We start from the raw sequence: 23,511 nt of genomic DNA on the forward strand, positions 1-23,511 counted from the left end.
CTCCAGGCAACGTTATTGCTATCTTGTGTGTGTGTGTGTGTGTGTGTGTGTGTGTGTGTGTGTGTGTGTGTGTGTTGGGGAGAGCGGCTGGCAGTAGACTTAAGACAAAACCCCAACTATCCCTGGGACACCTCCTCACCACCTGTTTCACAGACAGTCACTTGTTCTCAGTGTTCATTTGTTTGTTTAATACGGTTTAGACAACAAGGCTACAGCAAGCAAATTTGTGATATATACTCACACCATTCCATACCAGGTGTGTAGGTTTCAACACTCAAGTTCCAGAGACTTGAGTTCAAATCTCAGTTCTTCTGGTTACTTTCGGTGTGACTTTCAGAAAAATCAATAAACCCTTCTACGAATCAATTTTCCCATCTGTAAAGGGGGCTCATAGCGGTGCCCACTGACTGAGAGGCTGTGTAGAGGAAGCAAGGGATGTGGGAGATAGAAGCAAGATTAGTAAACATTGGCTAACATTGTATTTAATCTCCTTAACAATCCTAGGTTTTATAGAAGAGGTAACAGAGCCAAACACGGGACTTATAATTACAGTATTTGGGAAATGGAAGTGAGAAGATCAGAGGTTCAAGGCCAGCCATAGCTACATAGCCTTTAGGCCGGCTTGGGCTACATCTGAGCCTGTCTCAAAAAATAAACTACCATCACCACCACCAAAAGAGTTAGTGATAAGATCCAGTCTCTAGTCCAAGGTCACACAGTTAATAAATGGCAGGGCTATTGGAACGTAGGATTGCAATCCAGGTCTGATGGGTTTCCGGGCCCCCTGTCTTTCGCACAGCAGCCACATGCCGAGAAGTGTGCAGGATGGAGCCTGTGGGCTCCTCTAGGGATGAGGCAGCCCCTCACTCTCAGTGACTCAGAGGAGCTCTCCTTCACAAAGTCCGCCTGCTCTCCCAGGCACCCTGCCCTAGCTGGCAGCTTGCCCTTCCCGCTGTGTCATTCATTTAAACTACACTCCTTCCTACTTAACTGCAGCAGCTCCCTAGGGTGCTCCCACCTGCCAAGCCTGCTTACCTTGCAGGTCCCACAGGGTTTACAGAACCAGGAAGCCCAAGCCTTGTTTCCCACCTGGACCTGGTATGAGGAGCTGGGAGAGCCAGTCCCTTCCCTGCATCCCCTGATGGTTGGAGGGTACATGGTCTAGGAGTTCCAAGGCCCCCACTGCCTGGCCATCCAGGTCCCTCTCCTCCTTCATGACCTCCCCCTAGCCCTGCAACCTGCCACTAACATGTCTTTCGCGGCTCTTGCCAGGCCCCTGTCATACACACTCGTCAGGCGCCTGAGTGCCCCATGCAAGCTCACACTCTTTCCCTGCCTGAAATGCCCTTCTCCTTCCTTGCTGCCAGCAGATTCATCCATCCCTGGGCCAGCTCATCCTGTCATCAGAGAAACCACCCCCATCCTCCCCACACTGCATCTCTCCAGAGTACCACCCCGCCCCCTCCTGGCTCCCAGAACGAATTCACACATCTATTCCTGCGCTTATCCCAGCCTGACTTGGGTTCTGTACGGAGGCCTGTTGCCTAAGTGTGTGGACTCCTAAATTTCTGCAGGGGGCCACTTCCCAGGCAAGGGCTCTAGTTGAGGAGCGGAACTTGGGCAGCAGATCCCGGAGCTGTGGGACCATCTGGCTCCCACAGGTATGCTGGACCCAGATATTTCGGGGATAAGACTATGGATATCCCTGGAAGGTGTGTCCTGTGATTGCATGGCCTTTGTGGTGTGCTGCCAACCTGGCCTTCTACTGCCTCATCCTACAAGGCTCTAAAACCTGGCTGCAGTGCTGGGCAGGAGCACATCAGAGTCTCCAGCCCTCACTGGTCAGAGGCATTGAACAAGAGGTTTTTGTTTGGCTCACAGGTCTAAGACTGACTGGTCGGGAGCTCTGCTGTGGGCCATGAGTCAGGTCACCTCTGTCCTGGGGATCCTGGAAGGGCCCACAGTTACTCTGACTATGCCCTTCCTCTTGTTAAGCTAGGAGAAAAGAGCAGGCCGGCTGTGAACCATAAATATGTCCCAGTCTAGGGCCGGAGAGATGGCTCAGAGGTTAAAAGTACCTGGTGTTGGTGCTGAAGACAATTCAAAGTTAAGTTCCTGGTGCCTACGCCTAGTAGCTCACAGCCCCTTGTAATTCCAACTCTGCCCAAGGCGGGGAGGTAGATCCCATCCAGCTGTGGCAAGGGTGTGACTGTAAACTACCACTCCAGGAGACCCAAGAACGGAGAGCAGAAATGTAATCTTTTATGCCATGTCTATGCCTTGCTTCCCACTTATAGACAAAGCTGACGGCTAGATGTCCCTTCAAAGCCACTAGACAAGGTGCCCAGTTTCCCCCTTACAGAGTCCTTGGCTCATTTGCGCATTCCTCATTGGAAGCTGAGCCAGGCTGGCTGCAAGTCAGCAGAGAAGAGTGATGAAGCGAAAATGCCCCAACCTCAGTAGTGCGACACTGAGACGGGGCACAGGGTGTTTGGTTTGCTCAATTCTGAAAAGGCAGAGAGCTGGGGCTATGTGCCATTACCACACTGTCTTCTGGCACCATCTGCTGTCCAAATTCGGGGAGTTTTGAGGACCTTTTAAAGCCTTGAGTTGGGCTGACATGGTGACTCAGCAGATAAAGGCATCTGCTGCCAAGCTCAATGACCTGAGTTCAATTTCTGGGGTTCACATGGCGAAAGAAAGAACTGACCTTTACAAGCTGTCCTATGACCTCCTCGTGTGCAGTGTGCATGCTTGAGCGCGCTCGCGCAATAAATCTGAAAAAAATTTTTAAAAGGTTTACCTAAAGTTTTCACAGTATCATTGCTCAGCATGGCCTGAGAAACTATGGGGATTTTATTTTTACCTTCCTATATCTGTTCACCCTCTGTTTAAAAAATATTTATTTTTTTAATTATGTGTCTGTGTGGGTTTGTGTACGCTAGTCCAGGTGGCCAGGGTAACCAGAGAAACTGGATTTCCGGGAACATGAGTTACAAGCAGTTGTGACCCTCCTGATGTGGATTCTGGGAATTGAACCCGGGCTCTCCGGGAGAACAGCAAGTGCTCTTAACCACTGAGCCATCCCGCCAGCCCCAGGTCCACCCACTTTTGATAACAGATGACTATCACCTTTTCTTTTCAATCAATTCAATCTGGATGGAGGCACACATTCAGGAGTCAGGATAAGCCAATCAGAGTAGTCCGTTATCCCCTTGACCATGATGGCCTGGTGGCAAATTCAGTTTAGTAATCAGTCTTAATGTTTTTGTCACCTTGCTTGTCAAGAGACCCTCATTGGGTCAAGGGGACATGGACTTTCCCTAACCTTAGTATTGGGTCTAAGAATAAAGGCACCATGAACTGAGGGGCAGAGAGAGGTGTAGTCTGAGGTGTTGGGTCAAGCTATGCCTGGAGTCTTGGCTGTACTTTTGAGCTTTTCTCTGGCCAGGCAAAGCAGGGGTTTTGTCACTTACAACTGAAAGAGTCTGATTAAATAAACTTGAAATCCCATTTCTTGTGCTACCTTTCCCTGGGGAGACATGAACAAATGTCAGTTCACTCAGATAGGGCACCGATGACAGACAGCAGAGAGAGGTTCCACCCAAGCCCGGATTGGTGAGCAGTGAGTTTATTGGGCATGCTTACCAGATCTTGGGTGAAGGGTTGCTTATAAAATTGTGGGTGATTCCAGATCAGCCATATCTCCAAAACATCTACCACCCCACCCCCACCCCCACTCAGCATCGATAACAGTTTTTTTCATAGCTGCATGGATGGAGTGGTACCTCCATTTGTTGAGGGTCTCCCACAGGGAGTCCCAGCTGTCCTGAAGAAGAAGGTGGTGTCTGCCATGCCTGGAGGACAGAAGTCCACAACAGTATCATCGTAAAAATTTCAACACCCAGAGCCAAGCCAGGGTGCTTAGAATCATTCGTTTGTTGTGTCCCAGAGATGAAGCCCACGGTGATTAAACCAATCTGGGGAAAGCGTTAGCTATGTGCGCGCGGAGACCCAACCTTCCCTTACTGCGAGGCCAGAGTACCATCCCCTTGCCCACAGTTGGTGCTGCAACTTGAGCAGGAAGAAGAATTCTAGGCAGAGTGACAGTGGGATTTGGGGGAAGCACCAGAGAAAGAGAGACGTCAGTTTTCAGCCTAGGGAGGCTGTCTTTACATGTGAGGAATCTGAAGACCAGAATGGAGAGAAGGCAGCAAGCAATGGCTGCTGTGCTGGGTCCCTGCCTGCCAAGTCCCTTGGGGACTGTGCTTGGGTGGTGTGCTCCAGAGGGGCCCCTTGTGGGTGGTGGGGGAGAGAGAGAGAGAGAGAGAGAGAGAGAGAGAGAGAGAGACAGACAGACAGACAGACAGACAGACAGAGACAGAGAGACAGAGACTGAGAGAGACAGAGAGACAGAGGCAGACAGAGACAGACAGAGAGACAGAGTGACAGAGACTGAGAGACAGAGAGACAGAGACAGAGACAGGGAGACAGAGACTGAGAGACAGAGAGACAGAGACAGACAGAGAGACAGAGACAGACAGAGAAATAGGGAGACAGAGACTGAGAGACAGACAAGAGAGAAGAGAGAGAGAGACAGAGAGACAGAGACAGAGACAGAGAGACAGAAAGAGAGAGAGAGAGAGAGAGAGAGAGAGAGAGAGAGAGAGAGAGCGCACCAGGGATATTCTGGGAGGTCTATCTGTGGAGGCCTTGCAAATACTGACATTGACAAAGATCTGTCTACATGCAATATCTTAAAATATGCCAGCCTGGCAGTTACACAGAGGTCTGTTTTTCTCCTCTGGACCTTGTTTCTCAAAGTGCAGCCCATAGGCCAGTAGCATCAGTAATTTGTAGGCTTTTGTTAAAATGCAGGGGTTGGGGACATGGCTCTGTTGGTAAAGTGCTTGCCACTTAAGCACGAGGAGGTGAGTTCCATCCCCTGTACCTATGTAAAAATCGTGGTGGTAGCCAGGACATGGTGGTGCGCGCCTTTAATCCCAGCACTCTGGAGGCAGAGGCAGGTGGGTCGCTGTGAGTTTGAGGCCAGCCTGGTCTACAAAGTGAGTCCAGGACAGCTAAGGCTACACAGAGAAACCCTGTCTTGAAAAACAACAAAACAAAACAAAAATAGTGGTGGTGCTCACTTGTAATTTCTGTGCAGGGAAGGCAGAGCCAGGTGGATGCCTGAGGCTTGCTGACACTCAACCTAGCCTAATTGATGAGCCCAGGCCCAGCTACTCAGCTCCTCTTATCCTCTTTTGGCTTCAGTCTCCATGTGTGTAAAATAAGGGAGGGAGCCAGGTGGTGGTGGTGCACGCCTTTAATCCCAGCACTCGGGAGGCAGAGGCAGGCGGATCATTGTGAGTTCGAGGCCAGCCTGGTCTACAAAGTGAGTCTAGGACAGCCAAGGCTACAGAGGGAAACCCTGTCTCAAACAACAACAACAACAAAGTAATAAGGGAGGGACCAGCTCGGAGCTGCCTTGCTCCCTTCCTGTTCCCATGGCAGACATGGCTAATCTATCATAGCACCCTGGATTTCTCCCAAGAACTTTCTCAGCACCCATCACCCCCGCAGATGCCGTCATCTGGGGTGGTTAGGTTGGTACTGGAGTGAACGCTTCAGGCTGTGGCTGATCTCTGAGATCAGGTGCAGGCTCTGGACCTCATGCTCCGTGCCCACCTCTGTCTCTTTCCTTAACACTACGGAATGGAGAAGTTGGTGCATCTAGGGGACCCAGGTCAAGTGACACCCCCTTCCACTTGCCTCATAGCTCCTCACTTTGGCTGAGGCTGGCCGCAGCCTACTGGGGTTTTTCTTCATCACCTCCTCTAGAGGGATCTGCAGCCTTTACGGTATGGTGCAAAGGCCAGTTCCGCAGGGAGCTGTCCTGATGCCTGCAGACAGGGACCACCCGGCAGCTTCCTGCTTGTCTGTCCTGTGGTCTGGGGAGTTACCAAGCTCTTCGCAGGGGCTGAAACCATTGCTGAAGACAGAATGATTTGATGGGTGGATGGAGGAGCTGTCCTCTGCTCATGGCTCCTCCCACACTGCACTTAATTGGTTAACTCCCACTTATCCATCCTCTATCTGAATCCAGTGCTGGTCCTAGCAGGAACTAGACGCGCAGAGTCTGGGAGGCTGCCAGGGTTGCCCTGCACAGCCTGGTGGGCCCTGCTCTATCCCAAGGAGACGATGGTGAGAAAGGGAGGGAGAGGCAGGAAGCTGTAGCAGACCCGTGGCCATCGGCAAAGAGCTAGCAAGCTAGTTAGTGAGGCAGTGACTGCAGTCAGACAGTGCCCCCCCCAGGGTGTGGCAGTTAGACAGGGACTGTAATTGGGCTTCACGGCAGGCTGAGTTCAAGGACAGGAAGAGGCTGGCCCCTCTGCTCCCTGGTATACACCACCACCACCACCACCCCACTCACTGTACCCAGTCCAGCTGGGAAAGAGGATGTGAGAGCATTATTCCAGCCACATTTACTGTGCCCGTACTGTGTGTTCAACCACCAGATGTCATGGGGCCTTAAAGAGGCACAGACCCAGCTCCCAAGAGAATGAAGAAGACACATCTTCTTGAATCCAAGGACACACCCTATATAAGGCAACCATATATTAAGCACCTTCCATGTGATATTTGAGTGACAGGAGTATATACAGAGCACCTGCTATGTGCAGTTCCATGAAGAATGTGGATATGGCACCTACTGTGTGCAGGCCCCAAGAGCAGAGAATGAGGGTGGAGGCACAGTGTACCCCGAGGCCTGGCTGAGACCTTCATACCATGGGAACCCTCCACAGGCTTTTCAGAAGCATGACTCTATGCCTTGGCCCGCCTCCACTCCAGGGATCGACTTCCTCCTCTGCCGAGGCCCCATTCCTAGGGTCACGCTGTCACCATGCGGAGTCGGGATTCTGCCTTGGCTGGCCTTCTGCTTTCCCACAGCAGAGTGTCCGGATAGCTCTGGTGCATCCGGCTGTGAATACACCTTTCCTTGCAGGAGCTTTCTCTTTCCTCACACTGTAAAGTAGGGAGGCCTGCCACTCACCTTGTAGTTCAGGAAACTGAGGTCCTAAGAGGTCCGTGGGTCCTGCCTGAAGTCTTTCTCTAGAAGAAGCCTTTAAGGCATGGTACAAAGGCCATTCCTCAGGGCCGTGTCCTGATACCTGCAGAGAGGGAGCTCAGAGAGCTAGAGTGTGACCCCGAGTCCAGCTGTCCCAAGGGACACGGAGTGAGTCACCTAGATGAACTGTAGGCCCCTGGTCATGACGGCCCCCAGAGACCACTTGACCGTTCGAGCTCTGTTCTCAGGTGGGCTCTCTTCTCCTCCTTACCCCCCCCCCAGGAGCCCAGCAGGCCTGGGGGTGTTACATTCCCAAGTGGTGACACATGAACGCATTTCTGAGGGAGAGGCAGACAGTCTTGGGGGGCCTGGGCTTCCCCTCCCTCTGGGCGCTTGCAGGCTGCATTTATCCACTAGGTTCTCCCTCCCACAAATAACTACGGAACAGCTTGCCTGGGAAGGAGAATTCCTGGATTATGGAGCCATGATTCTAAATGGCTTTTTATCTGTGTTTTCTTTCACTTCTTAGGCAAAATTGTTAAAATTTAAATGAGTGAGTTAAATGCAGAGGGAGCGGAAAAAGCTGTGCACATCGCCGTCACCACAGGAGGGACAGCGTCGGACACCGTGGGAGGAAGAGATGGGAGGCATAATGGCCGCCGCTGCCTGCTGGCTTTCTGGACTTACTCTCTATTTGCCTGACGTGGCCTCCTCCTTCTCTTCCTCCCTACCATACCCACAGGGAGCCCAGAGCCCAGAGAGCTCAAGTGACAGGACCAAGGTTGCACAGCCAGCGTGTAGCTGTGTCACAAGTGAAGCCAGGTGTTCCGTCTCCAAGGTCATGCCCCCTACTCCCCGCTAAGGCAAGTTGGATCACTCCGCCTTGTGAGCCTCACCGAGAAGCCGCCTCAGAATGAAGCAGACAGAAGTGATGTCCTTGTCACGTGGCTGCTGGGCCACAGGACCAGTTAGAGAAGTTGGTGGGGCTGCAATCCCAGTGTTGGGAGACAAAGACAGGAGGACCCCTGGGGCTTACTAGCCAGCCAATCTAGCCTAATGAATGAGCCCTGGGTTCAGTGAGAGACCCTGCCTCAAAAAATAAGATGTGCGCTGATTAAGGAAGAGCTCTCTCACACTCACCCACACCAGCCCACAGCCCCCTCTTACACATATGATCCCTCATGTGTGCCCCCCACCCGAGAAAGCGAAAGAGAGCCTAACCCCTAGTGTCTACGAATGGGACATTGTTAGGAACAGAATTGTCACTGATGTAATCGGTGAAAAGGTCACACTGGAGTATCGTGGCCCTTAGCCTAATGTGATCCATGTCCTTAGGAGAGAGAGCCAGGAGGCTCAGAGAAACACAAAGACATACAGGAATAAAAGCACTCAAGGACCAAGGCAGAGACCAGGAAAAGCACCAGGAGTGACACACACGCATGCACGCATGCACATACACCCCAACCAGAAGCTAGAAGGGCCCAGAAAGGGGTTCCCTTCAGACTGCAAGGCCCTGTAACTGTTGGGGTTTTGACTTCTGGCCTCCATGAGAGAGAAGAGGCTTCTCTTCCTTGAACCACTGGCCTGCCTAAGGGGGCTAAGCTGCTGCCAGTGTTCACTGGAGTGTGACCTGGAAGGCTCTGGCCATAGCTGTTTCTCTGAGGCTCAGCACTCAGTGGCACCTCATGGGCCTGGCACAAGGTCACCTGCCTGGGCTGCCCAAATCCCTTCTACCTGTGTGCATTTCCTGAGGAGCCCAAAATACTGGGTCCACCTCAGGGCTATAGAGTTAGCAGTGGCCCAGGGTTCACTGCTGAAAATTACAGCTGGCCTTGGGCTGGTGACAGGGCCAGACGGCTGGCATGAATCATGTTTATTGAAAACAGGAAACAAAGGGAGGAAGAAAAGAAAGCCCAGGAAGGGGAGGCAGCAGGCAGGGGTGCAGTGAGCAGCGGAGGTGGGGGTTGGGAGCAGCTCAAGAAAAGACTCATTCATTTCCTGATGTTTGCTCCAGGACAACGCAGACCAGCACGCTGGCTGGCGAGGTTTATCAGCTTGCTTCAGCTGTGGAGTTCACTGTGAGGCAGCAATTGGGTGCTTCAGAGACTTGCCAGGCCAGGAGGGGCCCCCAGAGCAGCTTCCGGCCCATCTTTTGGCCAGCAGAGGCCTGGCTTTCAACGCAGTCCAAGGGTGAAATTGCATTACATTCTGCCTAATAATGAGGTGTTGCAGGTCTCGGCCCCCAGCCAAGAGAAGCAGCTCTGGCCACCGGCCCTGACCCAGCCACTCTCCAGCCAGGACTGGACTAGCGAACAGTGCCAGCAAGGAGGATGGGTGCAGGTACTTGAGGTAGGGACACGGAAGTGCAGAAGGTCAACACCAGGTGAGGAAGGGAGAGGATCTTTCTCAGAAGAGAACCACGCAGCTCTCAACACTTCACACCTCACACCCAGCAGCACCTTGTACCCAGCACTTGGTACTCAGTATGTCACACCCAGTACTTTGTACCCAGCACTTGGTGCTTAGTACCTCACACCCAGCACATTGTACCCAGTACTTGGTGCTCAGTACTTCACACTCAGCAGCCTGTACCCAGCACTTAGTGCTCAGTACGTCACACCCAGTACTTTGTACCCAGCACTTGAAACTCAGTACCTCACACCCAACACCTTGTACCCAGCACTTGGTACTCAGTACCTCACATCCAGCACCCTGTACCTAGCACCTTGTCCCCAGCACTTCATATGCAGCACCCTGTCCCCAGTAATTGGTACCTAGCACCTCAAATACAGCACCCTGTCCCCAGTACTTGGTACCTAGTACCTCAAATGCAGCACTCTGTCCCCAGCACTTCATAGCTAGTACCAAGAACCTCACTCAGTCTTACTGCTTCACACAGCAGGTCTCTGGCTTCCTGGAGCTGCCACAGTAAATCAGTAGGGACATGAGATACTCTGTAACCTTCTGTGGCTGCCAGCCCCAAGTCTAGGTGTTGACAGGTTCGCACTTTCTTGAGGCTCTGGGCATGATCTATTCCACACATTTCTTCAGCTTCTGCTGGTGACAATCCTTCAGTGTCCCTAGGCTGACACATGTGTCACTCCCGTCTCGGTCTCCACCTCCACAGTGTTCTCGCTATGTGTTGCTATTTGGGCCCAAGTTTCCCTCCTGCGAGGGCATGGGATTAAAGACCACACTGACGGTGACATTATCTTAACTTGATTACGTCTACCCCCATTTCCACACCCAGGCCCATTCCTGATGTTAGGGACTTAGGACACTTAAAATTCAACCCACGACCGACAACTGACTAACACTGTCAGACAGGCCCTTGCTGTCCATCATGGCCTCTGCTAGGCCCTATCTGTGACCTTGCTGATCACATTGTCACATCAGAGAGATGAGGCAGGTACCGTTACACACCCATTTTACTGATGAGAAAATTGAGGCTGGGAGGAGACCCCAGGACCACGGGAACTCTTATAAAGGGAAACCTTTAATCGGCTTACAGTTCAGATTTTTGGGCAATCATCATCATGGTGAGAAGCACAGTGGCCTGCAGGCAGACATGATGCTGGAGAGGTGGCTGAGAGTCCCTACATCCAGACTGGCAGGCAGCGGGAAAAGGGTACCACATTCAGCGTGGCTTAAACATCTGAGACCTTAAAGTCCACACCCTAGTGACTTACTTCCTCCAACAAGGCCACACCTCAGCTAACAAGGGCACACCTACTATTAGTAGCGCATGTACGCGCGCGAGCACGCGCGCACACACACACACACACACACACACACACACACACACACACATGTGAAGGTCAATGGTAAATCTCTTGCCTACCACGCACAAGGCCTTGGTTTCCACCCACAGTTATACAAACAAAGCAGAGACCTGTAGCCAATAAGCGACGATGAGTTTATACTTAGATTCAAGATGGAGGATAGTCATGGTGGATGGAACAGCATAGCAAGATGTGGGAATGTGGGGCAACAGTGGGGACCAAGGAGGCTTCCCGGAGGAGGCGATACAGTCATAGAAGGGTGAGCAGGTTCAGGGTTGGTGGCCTGAGTTAGGCGTGGCAGGGTGGCCTTGCTGGAGGAAGCATGTCACTGGGGGCAGGTTTTGAAGTCTCAAAGCCACTCGTCCCTCCCGCGCCCTCTCTCTGCGGTGTTCTTGCTGCTGAAGACATGAGCGCTGCGCTTCCTGCTCCAGCCACCGTGCATCTACTCTGCCATTATGGACTCCGACCCTCTGGAACCCTAGCCCTTCCTTCTATAAGTTGTCTTGGTCATGGTGCTTTATCACAGCAACAGATACGTGACTAACACACAGGTCCTCCCCACTAACGCACAGATCCTCCCCACTAACACACAGGTCCTCCCCGCTAACACACAGGTCCTCCTCACTAACACACAGGTCCTCCCCGCTAACACACAGGTCCTCCTCACTAACACACAGGTCCTCCCCACTAACACACAGGTCCTCCCCACTAACACACAGGTCCTCCCCACTAACACACAGGTCCTCCCCACTAACACACAGGTCCTCCCCACTAACACACAGGTCCTCCCCGCTAACACACAGGTCCTCCCCACTAACACACAGGTCCTCCCTGCTAACACACAGGTCCTCCCCACAAACGCACAGATCCTCCCCATTAACACACAGGTCCTCCCCACTAACACACAGATCCTCCCCCATTAACACACAGGTCCTCCCTGCTAACACACAGGTCCTCCCCACAAACGCACAGATCCTCCCCGCTAACACACAGGTCCTCCCCACTAACACACAGGTCCTCCCCACTAACACAAAGGTCCTCCCCACTAACACACAGGTCCTCCCCGCTAACACACAGATCCTCCTCGCTAACACACAGATCCTCCTCGCTAACACACAGGTCCCCCTCGCTAACACACAGGTCCTCCTCGCTAACACACAGGTCCTCCTCGCTAACACACAGGTCCTCCTCACTAATACACAGGTCCTCCTCACTAACACTCAGGTCCTCCTCGCTAATACACAGGTCCTCCTCGCTAACACACAGGTCCCCCTCGCTAACACACAGGTCCTCCTCGCTAATGCACAGGTCCCCCTCGCTACTGCTTCTGCCTCCCTTTCTCCGTGAAGGGCTCCTGGTCCGACTCCTCAGATCAGGAGGCCATTCTACCAAAAGACCCTAGAGGGAACTGCTGCAGGGATAGGGTGCAACCCTGACACTTCTCGCCTATGCATTCTTGGGCTTCATCGTCATCTCTCTGGGCCTCTTACTGCAACAACGGAAAGAAGATGAAATAAGATGGCCACAGTGAAGGTAGCTCGAAGAGCAAAAGCTCTGGGGAATTGTCATCACTCTTTCATTAACAGGCGACACCCAACGCGAAGCAGGCTCCTTCTCCACTCTGCTGCATGCCCCACTGCACTGCTCACCTGCCATTCTTTGAATATACACCTCGGGGCCTTCAGAGGCCTCAGCCCACTCCTGGAGCATCTCCTCTCTGCACCCACCCCATCCCTGTGCAGGCTCAATGATCCAACACACTGGGCTGTCTTGGTGTTGAGCATTTCATTTCTAGACCTCAGTTTCTATAACACAGGGAATGCACACAGCCTCCTCAGTGGGAATGCTGTGAGAATTAAATAAGGTAATGTGCCTAAAGCGTGGAACATGGTCGCTGCCTCATTTATCAGAGGAGACGGAATGGCTACTGCCTGGGTGTCTGGGAGGGCACTGGTAGCTCTCCCAACCGCCCCTCCCCCACAGACAGGAAGTGAAGAAGGGAGGGAGGGACTGAGTGGAAAGAGAGGTGAAATATGGGAGCTAATTACAGAGGCTGGAGTTGAGAGGCGGCTCCTAGACTCCTCAGAGTCCCAGCGCCCTAGAGGTTCCCACCTCTGGAGGTCACCAACCACTTGTCTTTCTATCTGGCCCTCTCTGGGGACCCCCGTTTAAATTGTCCTCAAGGCTCCTCTTGGCCACGCCCCTTTCCTACCGGGACTGCTTGGACCTTTGTTCCTCTCCCCACAGTACGTCCTCTTTTCACCAACTTCAAAGCCCTTTGCCCCTGCGAGGACTTTGTCTCTGACTTCAGGCCTCAGCACAGGACTGACTTTTTCTCCAAGAACGCACGAATGACATGAGTCCATGAGTGGCCGTGCTGGAGGCACAGGGGGTTACCAGTCCCTAGAGCCCTGGCAACAGCCCCCTCCTTCCCTCGCTAGCTGCTCCTGCCTCCACCTTCTGCCTCACGTGTACCAGGCTTGTTCTGTAAGAGTAAGGAACCCTGGGACTGGGGGGGGGGGGGAAATCCGTGACTGTTCTGCCATCACCTGCAGTAAGGACTGTCCCAGAATGCCAGCTCCGCTGGGCACAAAATCCCTGGCACTCTGCCACCTGCACCCTGCTCTTCCTGCAGTCTCAGTGAGTTTGTCACTGGAGAGAAGACAGGGATGGTCATAGAGAGGGGCAGTTAATCTCTTAGACGTGGTGCTGCTTTCCCCCCCACACACTGACCCCACCCCAGACTCGCGTGTCCTCTCCTGCTGGGCAAACCACTCCATCTTCCACCCCCCCTGATATTTAAGGAAATTAAGGTCAGGTGTGTCTGCTAAATATTTGTCTAAGCCGAACAGAAAATGGTGCCAAAGAAGGCCTTCAATTTTATGAGCAAATAAATCGTCTGATGGAGAAGGGCTGGGAAGAGGGAGGCGGACAGGGCCTCAATTATTTAGAGCAGAAAGTGGCTCCCAAAGTCGGGAGGGGCTGTCCAAATTTCCACTTTCTTCTTCTTCTTCTTCTTCTTCTTCTTCTTCTTCTTCTTCTTCTTCTTCTTCCTCCTCCTCCTCCTCCTCCTCCTCCTCCTCCTCCTCTTCCTCCTCCTCCTCCTCTTCTTCTTCTTCCTCTCCTCCTCCTCCTCCTCCAGAGGGCCATACAGACAGAGTTTCTCTGTGTAACCCTAGCTGTTCTGGAACTCTCTTAGCAGACTAGGCTGGCTTTGAACTCAGAGATCTGCCTGTCTCTGACTCTCAGTGCTAGGAATAAATGTGTACACCACCACACCCACCTGCCCCGAACTCCTTTTGAAAGCACACTCTTGCTCTTTTGCTTTACTGTATGAGCTGAAGCTGGGGGAGTTCACTTCCTGGCTCCTGCCTTCCTCCACTGGGTCCCTGGCAGGTAGTTCCAGGTTCCCCTTCCTGGATGCTGTACCTCCTGATCCCCGGGGCAGCTGAGCGGAGGAACTTGGCCTCTGCATTCCACTGGACCTGCATCTACATCCCAGCAGCAGTCACCACCTGCCTAAGCTCAGCCTTGCCATATGTATGATGGGATGTGTAGGCTTCGACATTTTCTAAAACTACTTTATTTGAGGTTCTTTAATGCTTATGCCTCCCTTCCGGCCCACCTACCCTAGATAGGAGAGAAAAGGGGCTAATGGGAACAGCATACGTAGACCTTTTTGGACTCAGTTCCTGAGAGCGATTCCCCTGGCGTAGTCAGCAGGATTTCAACAGACCAGCAATTCAACCAAATTTGCTGCTGGAACCTGGAATAGCAGCTGGAACCCGGAGCCCCAAAGCATTCTCTGGAGCAGTCTCTCTAGGAGCGTCTCGAAGTGGAGTGGTGAAAAGTCAAACAATACCAAGATCAAAACAAAATAGCACCCCCCCCCACCACCACCTGCACGAGGAGGTTCATCTTCTATTGGATAAACATCACCTGTCTCTCACATATTTGTTCCCCATCCCACACTTGGGATCAAAACAAAACATGTGTAGCCAGGCGTGGTGGCGCATGCCTTTAATCCCAGCATTCCGGAGGCAGAGGCAGGTGGATCATTGTGAGTTAGAGGCCAGCCTGGTCTACAAAGCAAGTCCAGGACAGCCAGGATTACACAGAGAAACCCTGTCTCCAAAAAACAAAAACAAAACAAAACAACAATAACAAAAAAACCAAACAACAACAAAAATATGTGTGCGTCCACTACAGGGATGTTCTTTATTGTATGATGGGTGCAGTTTTTTGGAGGTGCTGTGGGTGTGAAGGAGGCGCTTGCCCAAAGTGAGGCCCCTAAAAGATGTCCACATTGTAATCCCTGAAACCTGTGGGTATCATCCTTTATGTCACAAGGGTGTGTGTGTGTGTGTGTGTGTGTGTGTGTGTGTGTGTGTAATGAAGGCTGATGGTTAGCCTTCAGATGGAGTGGGTACCTGGGTCGGGGAGGGCCTGGGAGGAGGAGGAGTTTGTACTGGGTATGAGATAGACTTCACTAGCCTTGTTGACTTTGAATTTGGAAGGGACCATGAGCAGAGGAATACAAGTGGCCTCTAGAAGCGGGAACAGGCACAGAAAGAGATCCTTCCTTAGAACCTTCAGGAGCACAGGCCTGCCCATACCTTGGTGCCAACCCAGCAAGACCCATTTGGGACTACTGACATCCAGAGCTGCCGGACAATGCTTTGCATTATGTGTGTTGCTGGTTCATTTTATTTTGGGGGGCATGTTTGTGTTTGTATGCGTGTGTTAGGGAGTTGGCGCTTGCCTTCCACATTACTGAGGCAGAGTCTATCTCTCTGTTTCTCCCGCTGGGCTGCATACCCCAGGCTAGCTGGCACGGAGCTTCCGGGCTATTGTCCTGTATCTGTCCCATCTCACTGCAGGAGTCCTGGGATTACAGACAGACCATCGTATCTGGCTTTATGTGAGTTCTCAGTATCTAACTGATGTCTTCTTCTTGGCCAAGGGTATTAGTTTTTTGTTTGTTTGTTTGTTTGTTTTGTTTTGTTTTTGAGACAAGGTCTCCTGTATCTCAGACTGGTGTCAAACTTGCTATGTAGCTGCGTCTAGCCCTGCACTCTACCCCACAAGTGCTGGGATTACAATTGTGTGCCTCCGTGCCAAGCTTCATCTGTGCTGTTTTTTTTTAAACCGCTCTGCTTATAGTAATTGGTTACAACAGGCAGCAGAGTCTAATCTAGTACCCAATGAACAGGAAGTGTCAGTCTTGTCCCTGTGAGGCTGTGCAACGCAACCAGCTCCCCCAACTGCTCTCTAAACACCACGTCTTCTTGGTAAACAGAAAAGCACAGATTACAAACGGAAAGTTTTCTTGTTGTAATTGTCCCCTAAAAGATCATCACGGCCCATTCAGCCCCCTCCTTCCCTCTGCAATCTGTTCCCTGCTCCTAGCAGGACTAGGCTGGGACCGGTGGTGCCCGCAGCCCCTGGAGGAGACAGTTAATAAAAGCAGGAGGAGGAGAATCGATGTGTGCTGACATCCCTATGACAGATCAGCGAGAGAGACAGATTTAATATCCTGCCGGTTCCCTTCCTCAGCCCGGGGGCCCGGAATTGATTAAATAAATTAAAGCTATGCAGTCGCGATGTCTGGGTAAGGTCGTCTGGTCGTCCTACTGTCACTGTCCAGCTACATGGCTCACCCCATTCCCGAGGCCTTTAGGAGCCCTTCACGGATGGAGCCCTCCAAGTGTGGGCACTCTCCCCCCGTCTGGACCTTCCTGAATGCTGACGACCCTGGGCAGGTGAGAAGTGTGATGGGAATGGCAGAAAAACGGAGGAGGGTATGGGGGGCTGAATTAGGAGCAAAGGTAGGATCCTGCTGAGCTCCAGACAAGAGGCTGCAGCAGTGAGCTAGCTGGGCAGGTGCCCACTGCATGTAGGCTCTGCCTGGGTTTGGGCACTGAAGGTAGGAGCCCTCAGTGGCCGCTCAGGATAGCCAAGTCCAGTCCTTCCGATAGGATAGTGGTCCACTTGGCTCTTGATCCCACATTCCTATCTCTCTACCCTGGCATTCCAGGTAGGCAGTCTAGGGAAGGTAGGCACTGAGCTTACAGGGCGGAGAATAACTCTCAGGTTAGAGATGATAGTGGGTCAGGCGTGGTAGCACTCCTTGGGAGGCTGAGATTGCCTAGGAGAACCTGTCGTCAACAATAATGGCAGCCAAAGCATCATCAAGCTCAGAAAAAATAATAATAATTGGCCCTCTGAGGACAACCTGCTTGTAAGCTTCCCTCCCCAGGCACAGAGAAGAGACCACCCTACAGCCACAGGGCATCACTGAGAGTCCCACTCCTCCCTCTTCCCCACACATAGCCATAGTTTTGAGCCTTGCACCCCTTCACAACTGCTAGACCCAAGGAGCATCTGAGTGACTTTCCTTCCAAAGCGCTTGGCATTATTATCCCAGCTGAGCTGAGGACACAAGCCCCGCTTTACGGATGATGGGTAGTGAGGTCAGGAAAAGATCCCAGCTGCTACAGGGTAGACATAGAGACACTTGTCACCTTCTTTCTGCAGCGTCCTCCAACCTGTGTTGGCAGGGCATGGTTGGATCAAACAGAGGACAAATCCCAGCTTTCCCACTGCCTACATACATGTCCTCAAAGAAGCCACCAGCCTCTCACAGCCCCTCACTTGCCCTGCCTGTAAAATGTTAATAATGAGGGCATCAATTTCACACGGAGTGGCCCCTCACAGGGTCTCACAAAAGGTGACACAGCCAAGATGAAAACTGTGGCTTGGTCACTTCCAGTGTGAGACTGCGATGCCTTCAGTGTTCCAGGAGGGGGCTCTAGGTCAAGGGCACATGTGGCCCAAGCACAGCCAGACAGCAAGAAGAGTCAGGGACGACCTTGGGGAGGCTTCTTCCTCTCCTCCTACCCGCTTTCTGAGGTGGCAGTCATTCATGAACACAGTTTGTCACTTTAGAGGACCTTGCAGCCCTCCCACCTTCCATGAATACTTTGGTCAGCAGTCTCCCAAATGCCATCCCTGACTGCTGAAATTGCCCTGGCTCAGAGAGGTGGCAGGAGGAAGCCGCGGCCCCTGACTCTGGCAGCCTCTCTCCCGTTCAGCACTCCAAGCTCTGCTTTTGCTTATGGGTGTGTGCCAGCTGCAAGCCAAGTCTGTCATTAGACCTCGATTTTCTCTTGCAATCGAAGCGGGAAGCTGGGAGGAGAAAGACAGCCAGGCGCTTGGTGATTCTAAGCACAAGCCACACTTAGCCATCAGCCTGTCTGCCAGCTCCCAATGCGGCTCCTAACCACAGCACACAAGGCGGTCTCATCTCCCTTGCAATTAATTCTCGCTCCAGTTTAAAACCCTTCCCAGGAAATGTTATGCAGATGCCCTGGAAAGGGGTGAATCCGGGGACAGAGGATAAATCAGGACAGACAAAAAAAAAAAATGGGGCGTGAGGTGACAATGACCGGTGCTGGTACCCAAGAGCGATAGGGGGTGGGGGTGCCCCTGGGACCCATTTTCAGATCATGCCCCTTAAGTGCAGAGGTAATTCACTCCCACTCTCCCAGCTGGCCCCTGTCACACCATCACCCCAGCTGGATCCCAAGCCCTACCGTCTCTTTTTATTACCCTCCTTTTATCTCCAAGCCCACCACCAAGAAAATAGTTTCCAGTGGCAACATACAGCAATAATCACGGCTTCCGGCTGCGCTCTCCCGGGAGGAGCACGCAGTGCCCTGGCTCTGGTCATCACTCATTTTAACTTCACAGTCTCTAAGCAGTAGCCGTGAGTCTGCAGCTGGGCTGTGGAGGAGAGGACCTAGGCAGCGGGCAGCACTGACTCTCAGACAGAGCTGAAGACTTGCACACGTATCTTTCTAGCCCCAGAGCGGGCCCCTTAACGTCAAAGTATATATCTCTCCCACCCTCAATTCCTCGCCCTTTGACCCAAATGAACAATGAGTCTCCCATCTTTTTTCCCCCAGCCCTAGTTCTCTGGCCCAGTCCTCCGGCCTCCTCTGTCAGCCTGCTAATCGCTCCTTGTCCGGGTAGAACAGCCATCACCTTGAGGCGCAGAGCCCAGGCTCGGTTCAGCAACCTTGCTATATAGCTGGGTCACCCAGGAGTTCCTGTCCCCCTGGTTGGGAGGGGGTGGATACACATACCCCAGCGGCATCAGGTCTGTGGAAAGGACACCGGCTTTTGCTTGTCCAGCATCCCAAGGAACTGCCAGGGGAATGAAAAATGACAGTTTTTACTTGAGAGAGACTTCGCTTCCAGCGCAGTGTCTGCTGCAGAAGGTAGGGACAGATGTGGCCCTGACAGGAGTTTGAGGGCTTAAGGAAGTCAGCTAGAGAGAGGAGGTGCCAGCAGAGGCTGTCACATTGCACTTGTAACTCATCGTCAGAGCTGTTGCTAAGGATAATGCCCACTCTAGACAGAGCACAGACTACGTGGGCCCCAAGGATGCTCTGTCTTGCCAAATTGCTGCTGCCCGCTGGCCTGCATCCTGCTCAAACATGCCCTGACGGCCACTAACCACAGCTGGGGAGTCGATGGCTGCAGCCGGTGAGGACAGGATGAACTATGGAACTTTAAATCCCAGAGAGGCAAGACCAGAGACTCCTCACGGCTCCCTCAGCTCACACAGCAAGCATCGGGAGAGGGAAGAACAGTAATCTTGTGCCAAACCACTGGAACTCTAGCCTTCGTGAGCTTTCTACTACCCCAGCCCAGGGCAGGATGTGCCATGTGGCCATGAAGGCAGAGAAAGGGTCTCTCCACAGTACAAAATTTAGAAATAATACATGTATGTGAGTTTTAGATTGAAACAGTACAAAGGAGTACAGAAAGAGATGAGACACTTCTCCACCCAGCCTTCCATTGTGTTAAGAGACAAGCTGGCTGGCCCGCAAGCTTATGAGGATTCTCCTGTCTGGCCATAGTGCTGAGCTTACAGATGCATGCTACCACATTCTGGGGTTCTGGGGGTCTGAACTGAGGTCCTCATGTTTGCATGGCAAGTGCTTAGCCCACTCAACCACCACCACCACCACCACCACCCCCAGTCCCATTTTAACCATTCTTAAGTGAGACTGTGGACTGAGGACAGTCCATGGTGGCTCAGCTGTCAATAACTTCTCTTTTCTCCAAGCTGGGTCTGTCCCATTGGCTCAGCACTAGCTTCCCCTCCCGTGTGCATCTGAGGGCTCTGGAGGTCTCTCCCCCAACCCTGTGTGGTCCTCAGCTGTGTCCTGCCACACTGAGCTCAGGCCAGCTGCAGGGACTTTTCCCAGCTCCTCCTCCCTGAGCAGAGAGGACTCTGGTCACAACCCCCACCGCACCCCGTTCCGTCTCCCTTCACCTCTACTTCCAATCCGATGCTGCGATACGATAGCACGAGTGAGGCAAATTATAGGAGGGAGAATTTATTGGGGCTCAGGGTTCTAGAAGAAAGGGGGTCCATCAGGCAGGGGAGCATGGCAGCAGGTGGCAGGTGTGGGTTGTACGAGAGGAAGCTGAGAGCTCAAATCTCACCCATGAACATGCTGTAGAGAGAGGGGGAAGGAGGGAGGGAGGGAGGGAGGGAGGGAGGGAGAGAGAGAGAGAGAGAGAGAGAGAGAGAGAGAGAGAGAGAGATGGCTTTAATCTCAAAGCCAACCTCCAGCACAGCTGTACACCCTAAGCATACCTAGACAAAGCTACCAATAGGAGACCAAGTGTTCAAATGCCCAAGACTATGCTATAGGGGGGTGGGGGTGGGGAGAAGTCTCATTCAAGCAACTCCAGCATCACATAATCTCCAGTCTCTTTGCTGTTGGGGATGAGGCTCAACGCATGCATGTGTGCCTCTGGAGTGGAATTGCAGTGTCCATGCTGGGAGCTGCCTCTAGTCCACCTCACGCGTGGCAGGGCCAGTTAGAAGACACCACTGGGGAGAGAACAGAAGGCCCCCGAGAGGGAGTGAGACCTGGCTTCTCCCGGCTTCTCCCAGCTCCACGTCCCCTTCTGCCTTGGCTTCTAGGCTCCTATCTATGGCCCCCAGGGACACAGATGGCCCTCTCAGGGTGTGACTCCTACACTAGAAGACCAGGCTCTATAGGCTAGTCAAGCGCCATAGCCAGCCCTCCAGGCTTCTCAGACTCCCCCGCTGCAGGCTTGCAGCCCAGGGTTCCTGTGATTTCAAGGGAGGCCCTATCTGAATTACGGCATGCCCGGGCCTCTGGCGGATTCATCCAAGGGTATTTATCTTGGGCCTTTCTTTCCCTGAGATAAATGGAGAAAATTTACAGCCCGCAGCTCTCCAGGGCAAGCTGGGAGTGGGAGGCTTTCCCAGCCTGGAAAGACATCAGGTCAATGTGGAGGAGGCAACCTGGGCCAGGGCCTAAGGAGGGGCCGGGCAGTGTGTGAACCCCGGGGGCCAGCAAGGGAAGGATCCCAGCCCAGTTCCTTGCTTCTAATCAAGTGTCTTCTCAAGCGTGAAGCCCTTGGGAGCATCAGAAGACAGTAAAAATCACAAAAGCAGGTACTGTTCATTGAGCCTTCCCTGGCATCAGCCCTGTGCTTGTATTTCCTCATTTAATTCTCCTTCAAACTCTACGCTCCGGAAGAGATCCCCATTTCACAGGGCAGCAAATGAAGTCTACCGAGGCCTGTCCATCACAGCCACGGAGTGGGCAAGCGGGCAGAGCTTAATCTAACCCAAGGGCCCCCAGGCTCCAATGTCTCAACCCTCAGGCCCATCCTACGAGAGAGTAAATAGAAGCTTCCAGAATAGAAAATCGAATTCCATTTGTTGGCTTCTTCTTCTTCCTTGCCTCCTCACCCAGACAGACCCCTTCTCAGGGTCATTCTCCTACACTTCCAGAACGCTTCCCCACAGTTCTCCTCGCTCCTCACAGCGGCTCAGTGGTGAGTCCTGCTGTGCAGACTGGGCAGTGACCGCCAGCTAATAAAGAAGGCAGAAACTTCATAAGCTGGGTGCAAGGCACCAAACCCAGCAAAACATGTGAACCATGGGAGCTTTTGAAATCTAGCTTGGGAAGTTGCAGTCCACTTCCACTGCCTACGACACCTCTGCCCTCTGCCTTCTGCCCTTTGCCCTCTGCCCTCTGCCCTCTGCCTCACAAACTCATCCTTTTCTTCAGGGAGAGGCATAGGAAATGCAAAAAGCCTATTTCCTCCTAGTCAATGCACCTGAGTAGGTAAGGGGTGCTCTCCCTGGAGCCTAGGCCAAAGAGTCAGAGGTCACGGGCTGATGTGCCAATGCCTCAGTCCTCAGCCTGGGAAGCCTTAGAGGGGAGTTCCCTCTTGTGTCTAATGATGGCAGGTTGGGGCATGTGGCTGACCTATCCACCCCTCAGTCCTCTTTAACGACTCATTTGCCAGTGGCATTTAATCTTGACTTTAGGCCATCCTGGGTCTGATCCCCACAGGTCACTTGCCTCTCAGGCCTCTGCCTGTCTTCTGGCCTCACCTAACCCTGCAGTCTTCTAGGATTCACTACAGGCAATAATTAAGTCTCACAAGGATGAGACGCAAATGAGTCTGAAGCCTTCAGGGATGGTATTAGCACACTAACTCTGTTTGTGGCTTAAATATTAATGTCGGAGTGTAATTACTACCCCTGTGTCGGAGGCGGTGATGTGGAAACAGTCTCAGCCCAGCAAATGGGACCCATCCATCCTGGTGATGCACAAAAGGGAAGAGCTCATGTTCCTGAGAGTTCTGGAGCTTTTAGAACCCTGGGCACTTAGTAGAAGATCCGGCCACACACACCCTGATAGCTGACAATGTGGGGGCCCAACTCGGGGCTGTAGCCCAGTGGCAGCGTTCTTTGCCTCATGTGCATTGAGACCCTTGGTTCAATCCCCAGAAAAAGAAAACATAAGAAACCCAGATCTACCTCTACTTTACTTTATGCGTATGAGTGTTTGTTGGCATGTGCATTTGTGCACTGCGTGTGTGCCTGGTACCCATGGAGGCCAGAAGAGGGTGTCACATCTGCTGGAACTGGAGTAATGGGTGGTGACTGTGAGCCACCATATGCTCTTAAGCACTGAGCCATCTCCCTAGCTCCTTATCATGCCGGGCCACCATCCTACAGCGTGACCATCGGCAGAGGGTTGGCTGTGGCTCGGAGATGTCCACCTCCAGTTTGCCACCGTCCTAACTGTCCCATTACCTCTCCACCCATATCTCCTCTTGCTCTGCCCTCCTGAGCTCTGTAGTCACTTGAGTTTGCAGCTGTTGATTCAAAACTTGGGGAGAGTTCAGCAACCAAAATGGTTGGGATCACAGAGCAAAGAGTCAGGCCACAGGAGCCCCCTCAAAAGAAACAACCCCTTAGGGAAGGGGCAAGCCTGGGTAAAGGACAATTCCTCCCCTTGATCCCCACCCCCAATCTGGGACAGGTCCTGTGGCTCTCTGGCCCTCATGACGTTGTGTGTGTGTGTGTGTGTGTGTGTGTGTGTGTGTGTGTGTGTGTGTGTGTGTGTGTAGTGTGGTGTGTATTTGAGAGAAAGAGAGAGAGAAGGGGGAGGGGGAGAGAAAGAGAAAGGGAGGGAGGAACAGAAAGAGAGAGAGAGAGAGAGAGAGAGAGAGAGAGAGAGAGAGAGAGAGAGAATCAATTCTGTAGCCTAGGATGACCTGGCACTTTCTGGAGTCCCCACCCCCACA

Source organism: Acomys minous (assembly GCF_964271855.1).
Source record: "Acomys minous genome assembly, chromosome: 6".
NCBI lineage: Eukaryota > Metazoa > Chordata > Mammalia > Rodentia > Muridae > Acomys > Acomys minous.